Here is a 17,252-nt window from a genome sequence, read left to right on the forward strand (position 1 = left end):
TCATCAACAGCATGTCGTCAGCTCCTGCACTATGTTCCAGTAGACTATGCTTTGTCTTGCATCAGTCCATATGTTTTTCTGCGACCTTAGCAAGACAAAGCGTTGTGCATTGGAACATATGAAATAATAGACATCATCAGAAGAGTGGCACACACAAGTTAAAATAAAATGCAATAATAAATGGTTTATATAAGAAAAGGCTTCCACAGAACCAAAATTGCACGTAATGCATAATATAAAAATACACTGAACAATATATAGGAAAAAGCAACTTAAAAGAAGAATAACCAAAACCAAAATTTTTTAAAAACTCACATCAGGATGTCAAAGTAATTCTGATTCTTCCAATTTAACAAGAAGGTCACTTTTCTTGCCGCTTTCTGGCATAATTCAGAATCTGGAGATCATCCAGCATGGGTGGTCGATGCCCTGTTGACTCAAAATTCTCAACAGAGGCAGAATGCTGCTTCATCTGGCCAAAGTCCTAAACCACCCACCAGTCATAAGATTGTGCTGGGTTTTGTTGTGGACTTCTAGAATAATTGTAAATTATCAAACATGGATATGGAGTTAATGATCACCAGTTTAATGATCAGCTGATTAGTAAGGATCAGAACTACCTTGACACCACGATGTCAATTTTTGAAATATTTACTTAGCCAGTTTTTTTACTTTAGTTATTCTGCATTCAAATTGATTTTTTTTTACTGTGTATTAATTTATGTATTTTTACATGTTGCATTTCCAGCCAGTTTTTATGCTTCAGTTCGCTTTGTTTATGTTAAGTGTTTGATCAGTTTATTTGAGCCCTCAAATTGAACTCCCATCAGATACCCCTTTTCTCTAAATGTTAATTCCTTTATATTTTTTATCCTGTAGATATATACATGCAATCTTTGTATTTTTCTAAAGCTACAAATTTACTTTTTAAATTTTAACTGCCAAACAGGGTTTTTGTCATTGTAATTCAAGTTTAGGTGGTAACACTTGCATATTTTACTTCACTTTCTCCTTCTTGCGAATCGTGTCACTCACAATCTTGTGCACTACGCACGTGGCATTATTAATTTGTAATGTGTTTCCTGTCAGTCTCATTATTTCACTGTAGTTGTTCGTTTGTCCAAAGCTTGTCTGCTAGTGACAGCTTCCCAACGTTTTATGAACTTCTGCATACCAGCCGGCCGCGGTGGTCTCGCAGTTAAGGCACTCAGTCCGGCACCGCGCGACTGCTACGGGCGCAGGTTCGAATCCTGCCTCGGGCATGGATGTGTGTGATGTCCTTAGGTTAGTTAGGTTTAAGTAGTTCTAAGTTCTAGGGAACTGATGACCACAGATGTTAAGTCCCATAGTGCTCAGAGCCTTTTTTTCTGCATACCAGATAGAGCGCCTTCATTGTTGAGCTGTCTGATTATTCGGGTTACCTCACTGAAAGCCCTTGTACTCTTACGGATTTTTGGGCAGCTCGGCAGGGTTCATGGTGTCAGTTTCTTTCAGAACTACTTCAGACGTTAGTTGAGTCCATGCCACATCGTGTTATGCCACCTCTACGTGCTCGCAGGGGCCCCACACCATATTAGGCAGGCACACCAGTTACTTTGCCCCTTCAGTTTATAATAGAAACATATACTTCCATAACGTAAATTAACTACTTTGTGCTCATTATCACATAGAAAAAATGTGCAACGAAGTAGGACATCCTGCCACAGTAGCATAATTAACCACACTCTGAACATCTAAGTCTACATTTATACTCCGCAAGCCACCCAAACGGTGTGTGGCAGAGGGCACTTTACGTGCCACTGTCATTACCTCCCGTTTCTGTTCCAGTCGCGTACGGTTCGCGGGAAGAACGACTGCCGGAAAGTCTCCGTGCGCGCTCGAATCCCTCTAATTTTACATTCGCGATCTCCTCGGGAGGTATAAGTAGGGGGAAGCAATATATTCGATACCTCATCCAGAAACGCACCCTCTCGAAACCTGGCGAGCAAGCTACACTGCGATGCAGAGCGCCTCTCTTGCAGAGTCTGCCACTCGAGTTTGCTAAACATCTCCGTAACGGTATCACGGTTACCAAATAACCTTGTGTTGAAACGCGCCGCTATTCTTTGGATCTTCTCTAACTCCTCTGTCAACCCGATCTGGTACGGATCCCACACTGATGAGCAATACTCAAGTATAGGTCGAACGAGCGTTTTGTAAGGCACCTCCTTTGTTGATGGACTACATTTTCTAAGGACTCTCCCAATGAATCTCAACCTGGTACCCGCCTTACCAACAATTAATTTTATATGATCATTCCACTTCAAATCATTCCGCATGCATTCTCCCAGATATTTTACAGAAGTAACTGCTACCAGTGTTTGTTCCGCTATCATATATTCATACAATAAAGGATCCTTCTTTCTATGTACGCGTAATACATTACATTTGTCTATGTTAAGGGTCAGTTGCCACTCCCTGCACCAAGTGCCCATCCTCTGCAGATCTCCCTACATTTCGCTACAATTTTCTAATGCTGCAACTTCTCTGCATACTACAGCATCTTCCGCAAAAAGCCGCATGGAACTTCCTACACTATCTACTAGGTCATTCATATATATTGTGAAAAGGAATGGTTCCATAACACTCCCCTGTGACACACCAGAGGTTACTTTAACGTCTGTAGACGTCTCTCCATTGATAACAACATGCTGTGTTCTGTTTGCTAAAAACTCTTCAATCCAGCCACACAGCTGGTCTGATATTCCGTAGGCTCTTACTTTGTTTATCAGGCGACAGTGCGGAACTGTATCGAATGCCTCCCGGAAGTCAAGGAAAATGGCATCTACCTGGGAGCCGGTATCTAATATTTTCTGTGTCTCATGAACAAATAAAGCGAGATGGGTCTCACACGATCGCTGTTTCCGGAATCCATGTTGATTCCTACAGAGTAGATTTTGGATTTCCTAAAACGACATGATACTCGAGCAAAAAACATGTTCTAAAATTCTACAACAGATCGAAGTCAAAGATATAGGTCTATAGTTTTGCGCATCTGCTCGACGACCCTTCTTGAAGACTGGGACTACCTGTGCTCTTTTCCAACCATTTGGAACCTTCCGTTCCTCTAGAGACTTGCGGTACACGGCTGTTAGAAGGGGGGGGGGGGGGGAGTTCTTTTGCGTACTCTGTGTAGAATCGAATTGGTATCCCATCAGGTCCAGTGGACTTTCCTCTGTTGAGTGATTCCAGTTGCTTTTCTATTCCTTGGACACTTATTTCGATGTCAGCCATTTTTTTCGTTTGTGCGAGGATTTAGAGAAGGAACTGCGGTGCGGTCTTCCTCTGTGAAACAGCTTTGGAAAAAGGTGTTTAGTATTCCAGCTTTACGCGTGTCATCCTCTGTTTCAATGCCATCATCATCCTAGAGTGTCTGGATATGCTGTTTCGAGCCACTTACTGATTTAGCGTAAGACCAGAACTTCCTAGGATTTTCTGTCAAGTCGGTACATAGAATTTTACTTTCGAATTCACTGAACGCTTCACGCATAGCCCTCCTTACGCTAACTTTGACATCATTTAGCTTCTGTTTGTATGAGAGGTTTTGGCTGCGTTTAAACTTGGAGTGAAGCTCTCTTTGCTTTCGCAGTAGTTTCCTAACTTTGTTGTTGTACCAGGTTGGGTTTTTCCCGTCCCTCACAGTTTTACTCGGCACGTACCTGTCTAAAACGCATATTACGATTGCCTTAAACTTTTTCCATAAACACTCAACATTGTCAGTGTCGGAACAGAAATTTTCGTTTTGATCTGTTAGGTAGACTGAAATCTGCCTTCTATTACTCTTGCTAAACAAATAAATTTTCCTCCCTTTTTTATATTCCTATTAATTTCCATATTCAGGGATGCTGCAACGGCCTCATGATCACTGATTCCCTGTTCTGCACTTACAGAGTCGAGAAGTTCGGGTCTGTTTGTTATCAGTAGGTCCAAGAGTCGGTTCCCTGTTTAATTGTTTGAGGTAATTTTCGGATAGTGCACTCAGTATAATGTCACTCGATGGTCTGTCCCTACCACCCGTCCTAAAATTCTGAGTGTCCCAGTCTATATCCGGTAAATTGAAATCTCCACCTAAGACTATAACACGCTGAGGAAATTTATGTGAAATGTGTTCCAGATTTTCTCTCAGTTGTTCTGCCACTAATGCTGCTGAGTAGGGAGGTCGGTAAAAGGAGCTAATTATTAACCTAGCTCGGTTGTTGAGTGTAACCTCCACCCATAATAATTCACAGGAACTATCCACTTCTACTTCACTACAGGATAAGCTACTACTAAAAGCGACAAACACGCCACCACCAGTTGCATGCAATCTATCCTTTCTAAACACTGTCTGTGCCTTTGTAAAAATTTCGGCTGAATTTATCTCTGGCTTCAGCCAGCTTTCTGTACCTATAACGATTTCAGCTTCGGTGCTTTCTATCAGCACTTGAAGTTCCGGTACTTTACCAATGCAGCTTCGACAGTTTACAATCACAATACCGATTGCTGCTTGGTCCCCGCGTGTCCTGACTTTGGCCCATACCCTTTGAGGCAGTTACCCTTTCTGTACTTGCCCGAGGCCATCAAACCTAAAAAACCGCCCAGTCCACGCCACATAACCCCTGCTACCCGTGTAGCCGCTTGCTGCGTGTAGTGGACTCCTGACCTATCCAGCGGAACCCGAAACCCCACCACCGTATGGCGCAAGTCGAGGAATCTGCAGCCCACACGGTCGCAGAACAGTCTCAGGCTCTGATTCAGACCCTCCACTCGGCTCTGTACCAAAGGTCCGCAGTAAGTCCTGTCGACGATGCTGCAGATGATGAGCTCTGCTTTCATCCCGCTGACTGGCAGTCTTCACCAAATCAGATAGCCGCCTGAAGCCAGAGAGGATTTCCTCCCCCTCTCTTGCTGCCATATCCCTAAGGGGCCCCATTATGCGCCTGTGTTTTGGAGAGATCATGAGTACTGTGTATCACTGAAACTACATATTTTCGTAAGACGCGTGTATAAATATGAAAAAAAACAATTACGGCCTGTTCGTTTCTAAGGTGGTGGTCCCTTCTGACTCTAATCGCTGGTGAGAGTAGGAAAGTGGATTCACAAAATAATAGCGATTTTAATATTTGTGGCACGGTGTTTATCTTTCATCCCGTATATTTGTGAAACTTGTCTGGTGATCACAATAACTGAGGACAGAGTGTGCAGTACTCGCCACGTTCGTTTCGAGACAGATGCAGCTGATTTACGTGCATCTTATAACAGCAAAAGCCGAACTGCAGCACTCCTCTTCAAGCACAGAGGTGCTGTGGTATCTATCCCATCATTGTAGGTTACAACTTAGCCTACTTCATACATAATATAGGTTCTGACCTAACCGAACCTCCTCGATCTCGTCAAAAACTAACGAATCAGGTGGGACGCACAGTGACCAAGCTGTCAGACGATGTTGGAGGGCAACCTTTGGCGACGGAGTCTGACGACCGTTGTCAGGGACAATGTGAGCGCAGCCTTATCGCACGTCCCACAATCTTCTGCACCACTGGTCCGTCACAAGTCAACGTGGACGGCTTGCCATAGACGAAAAAAAATTAATTCTTCCTTCTATCGTCATCTGAATAGTGAACCGATGGAGGACTGACACCGAACCAATTGGAAGAAAAATGCAATTTCACGGCATTTATCCAGCACTTGACATCGTAACACGAAAGTCACAGAAGCTCTTTAGTTTTGAAATTTGTGGTAACTGAAGTTGATGATTGGATGGGTAGGGAAAGAAATAAACAGCAGAGTAGAAAGTTATTGCGCTGCAGTTCTGTAAACTCGATAGTCCTTGTAAACAAAGCAAAAACGTCACATCTTTCCGAAGGGTAAAGTTTGGAAATACTACAGCTCGCGACTCTCACGTTTTATTGCGAGAACTGTTGAAATCTGAGGGTTGGTTTGAGAGGAATGTGGAGTTGCGTTTGGGAGTTAGCAGCATCACACATCTTACAACTCATGAGCATGCAGTCACCCACTTCACACTCACTACACCGAGCGAGGTTGCGCAGTGGTTAGAGCGCTGGACTCGTATTCGGGAGGACGGCGGTTCAAACTCGTGTCCGCCAACCTGATTTAGGATTTCCGTGTTTTCTTTCCTAAATCGCTTCAGGCAAATGCCAGAATGGTTCCTTTGAACGTCACGGCCGACCTCTTTTCCGTCCTACCCCCTATCCAATGCGACTGACGACCTCACTGTTTTGTCCCCTTCCCCTAAAACAACAAACACCCGCTTACAATTATCTATCGTTTACTGGCTCGAATCACTGTCCAAAATTGTCACAAATGTACACGAAATCAAACACGTACATTATCCCCACATTGCTGTCACATCACCATGAACGTTGCTGACATTGACATCATAACCAAAAATCGGCTTTCAAATATCTGTATCTTGAATTCAGTGGTCCTCTCAGGATGCTATGTTTGAGGTAACATGAATGACGTAGCAATTCCTGGTGCTTCCCAGGTGGTATCAACAACTCCTCCTCAGGAAAGGGAGCTGCACTGACCTACCTACTGGCATTTTCTTCTTACACACCCTCTAGCTTCAGGTAAAAAACAGCCCAGTAGAAATGCGTTGCTTGTTATTACCTTTTGCAAATTATTTGATTGCTGGACTTGCATACTGGCAGAATTTAGAGAACTTCAGCATGTCAGTACTTCATGTCTAAGTACCGGCACTAGTAATATTGTATAAAGCAGTACAGTAGCCATTACATAGTCCCTGTTGTTTTACCACTTAGTATGTTTATCCGTTTCAAACGGAATACTGAACAAATCGAACTCAGTAATTGTCCACAGACAAAGTCTGTAGCTGTAAATCAATGACTCGTGAACTGCCGCCTCGTATTTGTCAGCTTCTGTAAAAATTCAGACGCAAATATTTTTCCTTTCCTTCGCTGCCTTGCTTTCTGCATCACCAACAGCGCAGCTGACATACACAACTATCCTGTGTGGGTATCACGGCTTTTCATTGCAAGTATTTCGCTACAATAGCGTTCTATTGGATATGTGTGTGTGTGTGTGTGTGTGTGTGTGTGTGTGTGTGTGTGTGTTAGTAGCTGTGTGAGGTTAGCGTCTAAGAAAGAGAATCGCTTGTGTTCCTTCGCTCATTATTCGTCCGACAGTACTGTCTTTCATTCGTACTGCGTAAAATCTTGTTCGTAAGTTCAGGCCAACTGTAGTGAACACTATCATTATTCTGAGGACTGGTCGTTCGCCTGTTGTTTGCTCTGGCGTACAGGCATTGCAGAGCAATCGGAGACAGGAGACGGAAGTTTTTCCCGGCAGCGTAACGAGCTGACATCTGTCGGCGACACCAGGCAACAGTGCATTCAACGGACGGCCGTTTATTCTATGTCGCAATAATAAGCTTAAGAGGAAACGTTTGGAAGTAAGAAAAGTCACCTTATCTGCGACTATTGAGCATCGATTGTCTGTTAACAAAGGGGTAACCCCGTTCATGTCTCTTGTTTATTTCCAAAGACAGTGCTTCATACTCAGCAACACTAGTGATGATGCGTTCGTTAAAAAAGTAAAAGATATGCAACAAATTCCATCATTCCACCTCCCCATCCATCCAGTCCCTCATCCCTCCTCCCAGGCAACACCCGCCAAAAAATCTTCCAAACGGCCCAGTGGCGACCTCTCCTCTACTCCTTCCTCCAAAAAGCCACTGCCCACCCCACCTCCCGCTGACCCCTCTCCAGCACCCTACCTGTATACCTTTGTCCTAGCCAACCCTGATCCGAAATTCCTACTCTTGAAATCCGGATGTACATCCCCAGTGCACCCATCACCCAACTTATCCCTCACAGAGACTCTGTCCTCATCAAGTCTCCCTCTCCGTCCTTCCATACTGATCTCCTCCGGCGCCTTCCCCGCATCACCTTTGGGCCCCGCGCATCCCTCACCCCATTCCTTACATCCTCCTCTCCTCGTCAACCCCAACCGCCTCGTCGTCCGCCGACCCTCACTGCCGTCATCACAAAACTCAGCCCTGTGGTCACAGAGGCTGAGGTGTTGGCGGAACTGAATGCCCACCCCTCCCTGGAAGTCTGCTCTGCCCGCCGTATTTACAACTCCTCTGGCCCTACTTTCCTCATGCGTATCTTTACAGTGTCCGCCTCCTCCAACGACCACCTCCTCACGCAGGGAGCCCTGATTTTCAACTGCCGCCACCCTGTTGACCCGTCCCGTTCCCCTCCTCAATCCTACCGCTGCCAGCGTTGTCTTCTGTACAATGACCACCTCACCCAAAACTGCAAGAACCCACCCACCTGCCCCCATTGTAAAGCCTCCCACTTCCTCAAACAGTGTCCCAACCTCGCCTCCCCCCATCCTGCAACACCTGCAATGAACCTCACCCCACCTATTCCTCCAAATGCAAAGCCAAGCCCCCTCCCACCAACCCTGAACTCACTGTCACCGTTCGCCCCATTGACCCACCTATCCACCCTAACAATTCCCTCTGCCCTCCCCCTACAGCAGAAGACATCATCCGGTTCCTCACCGTCGTCCTGCAGACCATCCACCCCTTCCAGCGCCCCCACACACTCCAGCAGATTTCCCTCGCTGCCCGCTCTATTTTCAACTTAAACACCTACGCCACGTACTCCCACAACCAGGCCCACTTTACCTTCACCCGCCTAGACACCCTCGTTTAAGCCCCTCTCTCCCCTTCCCACACCCTTCCCACACCCAACCCCATGGCTTGTCAACAGTATCGTCTCCTCTACCTCAACATTCGCTCCCTCCCTGCCAACAAATCCCTCTTCATGCATACCCTCTCCCAGCACCAGGTTGACTCCTTCATCCTTAATGAAACTTTCCTCCAACCCCACCGTGTGGTCTGCATCTCCCCTTATCTCCTTCACCGCACTGACAATCCCCTTCCCCTAGCTCAAGGCGGGGTCGCTATCGGCCACCTCCAGCATCTCCCTGTCCGGCCACAACCCCTCCTCAATGACCCAACCAAACACCTTCTCCTCAGCCTCTTTTTTCCCTCCCTCACCATCACCTGTGCCACTATCTATATTCACCCCGCAGCTCCTCTCCCCTTTGACTTCATTTCCCATGTTGACCATACCTTCTCCACCTATGTGATCCCCGCTGACCTCAACATCCACAGCCGTGACCCTGCCACCCTTCGGCGGTGGCATCAGTTCCTTGCCACCCTCCATGGTGACCTTGTTCCTCTCCCACAGCACACCCGTCCTGAAAGTAACTCCACCCCCGATGTTATCCTCGCTTCCCCCAACCTCCTTGGTTGCATTGCTGTTGATGTCCTCGATCCCGTCGGTAGTGACCATCTCCCTGTCTTTCTCACCATCTCCTCTACCCGTCCTTCCACTGCAGCCACCCGCCCACCTGCCCCTCCAAAATCTGACCATGACTACCACCATGCCAATTGGGATGCCTACCGGGAATCCATTGCCTTACAGGTTGAAAGCCACCCCCTCACTTTCCACCACCCTGATGACATCACCCATGCCTCTTCCTTCCTTCAGAAGACCATCACTGACGCTGTGGAGGCTCATGTCCCTACCAAACTCATCCACCCTCACTGCCCTACGCTTCCTCCACAGGCCGTCCTTCTTCTGCGTGAATCCCGCAGGCTCTACCGCTCCTTCCTCTGCACTTGTGACCGGGATACTCTCACCCGCCACCGGCAATTACAGCGACATATCTGGAACCTCCTTACAGCAAAGAAACGCCGGGACTGGCGTCAGACATGCACACGCCTCAACTCCACCCTCCCTGTCAACTCCTCCAAGTACTGGTCAGCCTTCCACCGCCTTACTGGTAGCCATCCCACCCCGCATTACCCCATCCTCCATGACGATCGACCCTTTCCTGACAACCTCAGTAAGGCTAACCATTTTGCTTCCCACCTGTCCGAGGTCTTCTCCATTCCTGACGATCCCCATTCTGATTACTCCCTCTTCCCCACTGTCCTTGACCACACTTACACCTCTGTCCCCCCGCTCGCCCCTAGCTTCCAGTAGTTGGATCGGCTACCCCCCTCCGACATCAACACTCCCATCACCATGCAAGACATCATACTCGTCCTCCGCTCCAAACAAAACACCGCCCCTGGTCATGATGGCGTCACCTACCGTCACCTCAAGGAATCCCCTCCATCCTTCCTGTCTGTCCTTGCTACGCTGTACAATGTCCTCCTCTCCACTGGATTTTACCCTGACCTGTGGAAGACTTCCCGTGTCCTGCTGTTCCCTAAGCCTAACAAACCCCCCTCTGCTACCTCTTCCTATCGTCCCATCTGCCTCACCTCCGTGTTCAGTAAGGTCTTTGAGGCCATCCTCTCTCGCCGTATCCACCGCCACCTTAACCAGCACCGCCTCCTTCCTCTTACCCAATGTGGCTTCCGGCCTTCCTTCTCTGCTGACGACCAGCTCCTTAACCTTACCCATCTTCTTTCCCTCCAAATAACTCCCGTCGCTCTGCTATCTTTGTTTCCCTTGATCTCCAGAACGCCTATGACCGTGTCTGGCATCCCGGGCTCCTTTTCAAACTCCAGACCTATGCTCTCCCCATCAACTTCGTCCGTCTCGTTGCTTCCTTCCTCTCCCATCGTCCCTCCTATGTGACTATCCACAATTCCAACTCCCGTACTTTCTACCCCTCTGCCGGCGTGCCCCAAGGTTCTGTCCTTTCCCCTCTCCTCTATCTCCTGTACACTGCTGATATGCCCAAACCTCCCCCTCCTGTTCATCTTCTCCAGTTCGCTGATGACACCGCCTTCCTAGCCCTTTATCCTACCCTTCAACGGTCCCAACATACCCTCCAAACCCACCTTGACCAATTCACCGCTTGGTGCAACCAGTGATTCCTCCGTGTTAATCCCTCCAAGACCCAGGCGATCATCATAGGCCGCACCACCCGCTCCTTCCGCCTCCATGATTTCTACCTCACCATTTACGGCCGTCCTATCCACCTCACTCCTACCCTCAAATACCTCAGCCTCACACTCGACCGCCACCTCACCTGGACTCCCCATCTCCTTACCATCCAAAACAAAGCTCACAACCACCTCCACCTCCTGAAACTCCTGTCCGGCCGGACGTGGGGTCTGCATCCTTCCACCATCCTTCACACCTACAAATCCATGATCCGCCCCATCCTTTCTTATGCCAGCATCGCTTGGATTTCCGCCCCTCCCCGGTTCTATAAAGCCCTCCAAATCCTCGAACGCCATGCACTCCACCTCGCCTTCCGCATCCGCCATCCGCCCCCCACGCGCATCCTCTATGACCTCATCCCCTTCCCCCACCTTCTCCTTTTCCTTGAACACATCCGCACACTATATATTGTCCGCCGCCTTGATCCCCCTCACCCCCTGGTGTCTCCCTTCCTCTCCACTCCCAACCAGTTGCCGCGCCTTTACCATTGTGTCCCTCCCTCTCTCCATCTCCACACCCTCCATCTCCTTTCCCAACACAACTTCCACCGTCTACCACTCCCGGATGATGAGCTTCGCCCTGACATCTACCCTTCCTACCAACTCTAACCTCCTCTTCCTGCCTCCTCCTCAGGACTCCCTCTCCTCCCCCTCCCTCCTTCTCCGCAGATTTCCCCTCCTACTCCCCGTCCATCTCTTGTGCCTTCTTTCAGTGTCTCTGCGCTCCCTCCTGCCCTGTTTTCCCTTTTCCTCTCCCGCCCCATGTGTCTCCTGCCTCTTCGTGAACCCACGGTTGCCCCTCCTCTCTTCATCCCGCAGCTTCCCCAGCTGCCCCATGCTCTCCCCTCCTTTTCCATCCTCTCTGCCCTTTCCCTCGGCAGGTCCTGCCTGGTAGTTTTACTCTTCGTCGTGTGTGCTCCAAGTGGGTTTTAAGTGTGTTGCTTTTCGGAGTGTTTTTAATACTGTGGCCAACTTTTAAACTGTGCATGCGCATCTAGTGTCTTCTCTGTGTTTTAAGAATCGCCAACTGTGTTTTTTAACTTTCTGGTGACTATTTTAACTGTCCCCAATGAACTTCTACATGTCAGTGATTTTTACCTCCATTTTCTCCGCTTACTCTGTTTTATGTTCCCCTTTTTTTACCTCCTTATGTATGTATTATTTTATTCTTGTTTTAGTTGTCATGTCACTCGGCTGAAGAGCGGCGGATTGTGCTGCTGACAGCCCTCCCCTACCCATATGGGGCAGGGGCATGAAATCACAATAAAGAAAAAAAAAAATCCATCATTCGAGGGTTGGATTCCCTCACCTATTCGTCGAAGACTTTCACAGCCTGGGCTACTCACAGGGTGCATCTTCGACGTGGAAGATCCCCACCATTTCCTTGCCATGTTGTCTGCTTGCCTGCACTACCGCTCGCCGTCTGGTCCTCTGCGCCGCAGCCGCCGCCGCCGCCGCCGCCTGGTCGCCGCCTGCCGGTGCTCGCCGCCGCCGCCGTTCGGTCGCTGCCTGCAGCAGCCTGGTCGCCGCTGCCGCTGCCGCCGCCGCCTGGTCGCCGCCTGCCGGTGCTCACCGCCGCCGCCTTCTCGCGCGCCGCCACCATGTCCCAACCAACAACCACCATCATTTTCACCTCTCCCTCCGCTGCTCCAACCACCATCACATGGAGCTCATCCTCCACCCCACTTCCCGTCCTTCCTTCTCTCCCTGTCCACCCCACCCCTGCACCACTTTCGGCTGTAACCAACCCCAACTCCTCCTCCCCTATCACTGTCGCCCCATCGACAGCTACTGACTTTCTGCCGCTCCCTGCACCGACTCCGACAGGCTCCAAGCCAGCACGGATTTCGGCTCGACGTTCCACAGTCACTGTGACACCCACGCCTCCTCCGTCTGCATCATCCGCTGCTCAGGGTGGTCCTGTCCCCCGCCATCTCCCCCTGCAACCCGTCCCCCTGCCCGCTCTACACCCGGTCGTGACCACGAAACCTTCAAAGCGCCTGAATGTTGACCCTTCCCCTGAAGTCTCCTCCAAAAAAACCCCCAATACCCGGACCCACCCGCCCCCATGGACGCATCCCCGACCCCCTTCCCTATCATGCCTGCCACCCACACCTTTGTCCTCTCCAATCCTGACCCTCAATTCCTTGATGCCCGCTCCCTGACCCTCGCCATCTGGAAATACTACCCCAATGCCCCCACCTCCCTTCTGATTCCTCGCAAGGACTAGGTCCTCATTAAATCGCCCAATGCTTCCTTCCACACCGATCTCCTCTCCCGCATCCCCCGTATCCAATTTGGCCAACGTGCAACCCTCGCCCCCTACCACACCCCGTCCTCTCCCCGTCAGCCTCAACCTCCTCGACGTCCGCCAACCTTCACCGCTGTGATCACGAAGCTTAGCCCCGTGATCACGGAGGCTGTGTTGGTAGAACTCAACTCCCGACCCGACATTGAAATCCGCTTGGCTCGTCGCATCTTCAATGATGCCGAGCCGACTTTTCTCCTGCGGATATTCACCGAATCCTCCTCCTCCTCCATTGACCGCCTCCTCACCGAGGGAGCTTTCATCTGCGATCGCCGTCATAAGGTGGACCCCTCCCGTTCCCCAGTCCAATCTTACCACTGCCAAAGCTGCCTCACATACAATGACCATGTTACCTCTGCCTGCAAGAACCCCCCTACTTGTCCCCACTGCAAAGCTTCCCACTTCCTCAAGAACTGCCCCAACCTCACCTCTCCCCCTCCTGCAACACCTGTAATAAACCACATCCTATCTTCTCCTCGAAGTGTAAAGCGAAACCTCCTCCACTCACCCCTGAGCTCTCCGTCCCTGCTCGTCCTGTTGATGATCCCATTCACCCCAAACACTCGCTCTGCCCTCCGCCTACTGCAGAGAACATAATCCGTTTCATCACCATTGTGCTCCAAAACATCCACACCTCAGTGCCCCCACACCCTTCCCCAGATCGCCCTCAATTCCCGTTCCATCTTCCATCTTATCACCTATGCCACCTACTCCCACAACCAGGCCACCTTCACCCCACTCACCACCCTCATCTTGCTCTCCCCTCCCATGGTACAACATCCCTAACATATCCTGTACGACAATATTTGCTCCCTGCCCACCCACAAACTCCTCTTCCTCCACACCATCCATCAGCACCACATGGATGCCTTTGTCCTAAATGAAACCTTCCTTCAACCCCGTATCTCCATCTCCTCACCTCCTTACACCCTTCACCGCACCGATATCCCATACCCTCTGGCGCATGGCAGAGCTGCTATAAGCCACCTCAAGCACCTCCCTGTACGGCCCCAACCCCTCCTTAACAATCTTGCTGAGTATCTCACCCTCAGCCTCTTCTTCCCCACCCTTACTGTCACCTGTGCCACCATTTATGTCCGCCCTCACATCCCCATCCCGTACAATTTCCTGGCCCACATTGACCGCACCTTCTCCACCTACGTGATTGCCACTGACCTCAGTATCCACAGCCGTGATCCTGCCAATGTCCAGTGGTGGCATTGGTTTATCACCACCCTCCAGGGAGACCTGGTCCCCTCCCCAAGCACACCCGACCCGAATCCAACACCACTCCCAATGTGGTCCTTGCCTCTCCCAACCTCCTTGGGCGCATCACCGCAGATGTCCTTCACCTCATTGGCAGTGACCATGCTCCTGTTCTCCTCACTATCTCTAGTGGTCGCAATCCCCACCCCACTGCTCGCCATGACGTCCCTCTTAAACTTGTCCATGATTACTCCTGTGCCAACTGGGATGCCTACTGGGACTGCATTCCACCCAGGGTGATGGCCATGACCTTGCCCTCCAATCTCCTGATGACATCTCTCGCATTGCCGACTTACTGCACCAGACCTTGTGTGACGCCATCACCACCCATATCTCCATCTAAGCCATCCACCCTCACCGGCCCGCCCTGCCTCCACAGGCCGTCCTAATTCGATAGTCCCGCCACCTCTACCGCTCTCTTCTCCGCACTCGTGGCCGGGACACACTTACCCGCTACCGGCAATTACGACGACAAATCTGCAACCTGCTTACTACGAAGAAACGCCGTGCCTGCCGCCAGACATGTACACAACTCAACACCACGCTCCCAATAAACTCTTCCAAGTATTGTTCTGCTTTCCACTGCCTTACTGGAAACCTCCCCACTCCCCCAGTACCCTCTCCTCCTTGATAACCGTCCCTTTCCTGACAACCTCAGTACGGCCAACCACTTTACCTCTCAACTCTCTGATGTTTTTTCAGTACCAGATGATCCCCAATTTGATTATTCCCTCTTCCTTGACCTCATGGACCGCATGAATACCTCTGTTCCTCCACTTACCACTAGCTTCCAGTATTTGGGCCACACACCACCATATGAACTTGACACTCCCATCAGTACACAGGACCTCTGCCTCACACTCTGCACTAAACGCAACACTGCTCCCGGCCACGACTGCATTACCTGTCGCCACCTCAAACACTGCCCTCTCTCCTTCCTTTCAGTCCTTGCCACCCTCTAGAATATCATCCTTACCACTGGTTTCTACCCTGACCTGTGAAAAACCTCCCGTATCCTGAAGTTCTCCAAACCCAACAAGCCTCCATCTGATGCCTCTTCCTAATGTCCTATCTGTCTCACATCGGTGTTTAGCAAGCTCTTGGAATCCATTCTTTCCCGGCGCATCCATCACCACATCCGCCAAAACCACCTCCTCCCCGACACCCAATGTGGCTTCCAACCTTCCTTCTCTGCTGATGACCGACTCCTCCACCTCACTCATCTCCTCTCCCTCCAGCTTAACTCCTGTCGCTCCGCCATTTTCGTCTCCCTCGACCTCGAAAAGGCCTACGACTGTGTCTGGCATCCTGGTCTCCTGTTTAAACTCCAAACCTACGCCCTTCCTGTCAACTACATCTGTCTGATGGCCTCCTTCCTCTCCCGCCGCCCCTCATATGTTACCAGCCATAATGCCAATTCCCACACCTTCTACCCCTCTGCTGGGGTGCCCCAGGGCTCTGTCCTCTCCCCTCTCCTCTACCTCCTGTACATGGCAGATGTGCCCCAACACCCTCTCCAGTACACCTCTTGCAATATGTCGATGACACTGCATTCCTCGCACTCGCTCCTACCCTCCAACAGTCCCAACGCCTTCTCCAGAATCCACTTGACCTTTTTGCCGCATGGTGTATCCAGTGGCGCCTTGCGTATACGCTTTCTGTCCCCCACGTGGATCCTCTATGACCTCATTCCTTTCCCCCATCTGCTCCTATTCCCCGAACATATCCACCTACTCTACGCCTCCCACTGCGTTGATTCCCCTCACCCCCTGGTGGCTCCTCCCCTGTCCTGTCCCCACCTCCTGCCACGCCTTCACTGTTGTGTCCCCTCTACCCTCCATCTCTACACCCTTCATCTCCTTTACCAAGGTGGCTTCCATCAACTCCCCGTCCTGGATGATGCCCTCTTTCCCTCCATATTTCCCTCCTATCAACTCTGATCCTCACCCCCCTCCTCTCCTCAGTAAATTCCCTGGGCTCCCTCCCCAGCCTTCCATCCTGTTTTCTCCCAGCCAAACCTCTCCCTACCTCCCATTCCCCCCCCCCCCCCCCCCCGCCGAGTACTTTTGTATTCCCCTCCTCTGCCTTCCCCACTGCCTGTCGCATCTGCCCAGCACCCCTCACCCCTCCATTGGCTCCTTTGCACCTCCACCCCCTTCACTTTTCCTCTCCATCCCCCCTTTTTTATTTTCCCATCATCTGTCCATCATCTGTCCATCATCTGTCCCGGCTGTAGTACGTCACATTTACCTACTTTACAGTGCAGTGTTCCAGTGAATGTTTAGTGTTGTTCGCCTTTCTAGTGTTGCGAAGAGAAACCATCCTGTCGCTGGGTGAGAATTTTAAGTCTTTTGCGAACAGAAACCAGACTGTCGCCATATGTTGTTAATTGTCTGTATTTTTTTACCCGTCTGCTTCGTATGTATTTTATTTATGTCATCATCCCTTCGTTCTATGTTTTATGTTCCACGATTTTTTCGTCATGTTACTATTTAAGTCTCCGGTTTTATCGCCTGTTTTTATTACTTATTATCTTCATATTTTTAAAACAAAGTCTGTAGGAAGAAAATAAACAAATTCCATCTCTGGCGGTACCTCAAAAGAGTACCGCCCTTCAGTCATGGCATAGCCACTTATCGAAGTGTTAGGTGTTCCTGGACCTGCCAGCCTGCCATCCCAGCAGCCTCTGCGGTCACC

Source organism: Schistocerca serialis, chromosome 11 (genome assembly GCF_023864345.2).
Source record: "Schistocerca serialis cubense isolate TAMUIC-IGC-003099 chromosome 11, iqSchSeri2.2, whole genome shotgun sequence".
NCBI lineage: Eukaryota > Metazoa > Arthropoda > Insecta > Orthoptera > Acrididae > Schistocerca > Schistocerca serialis.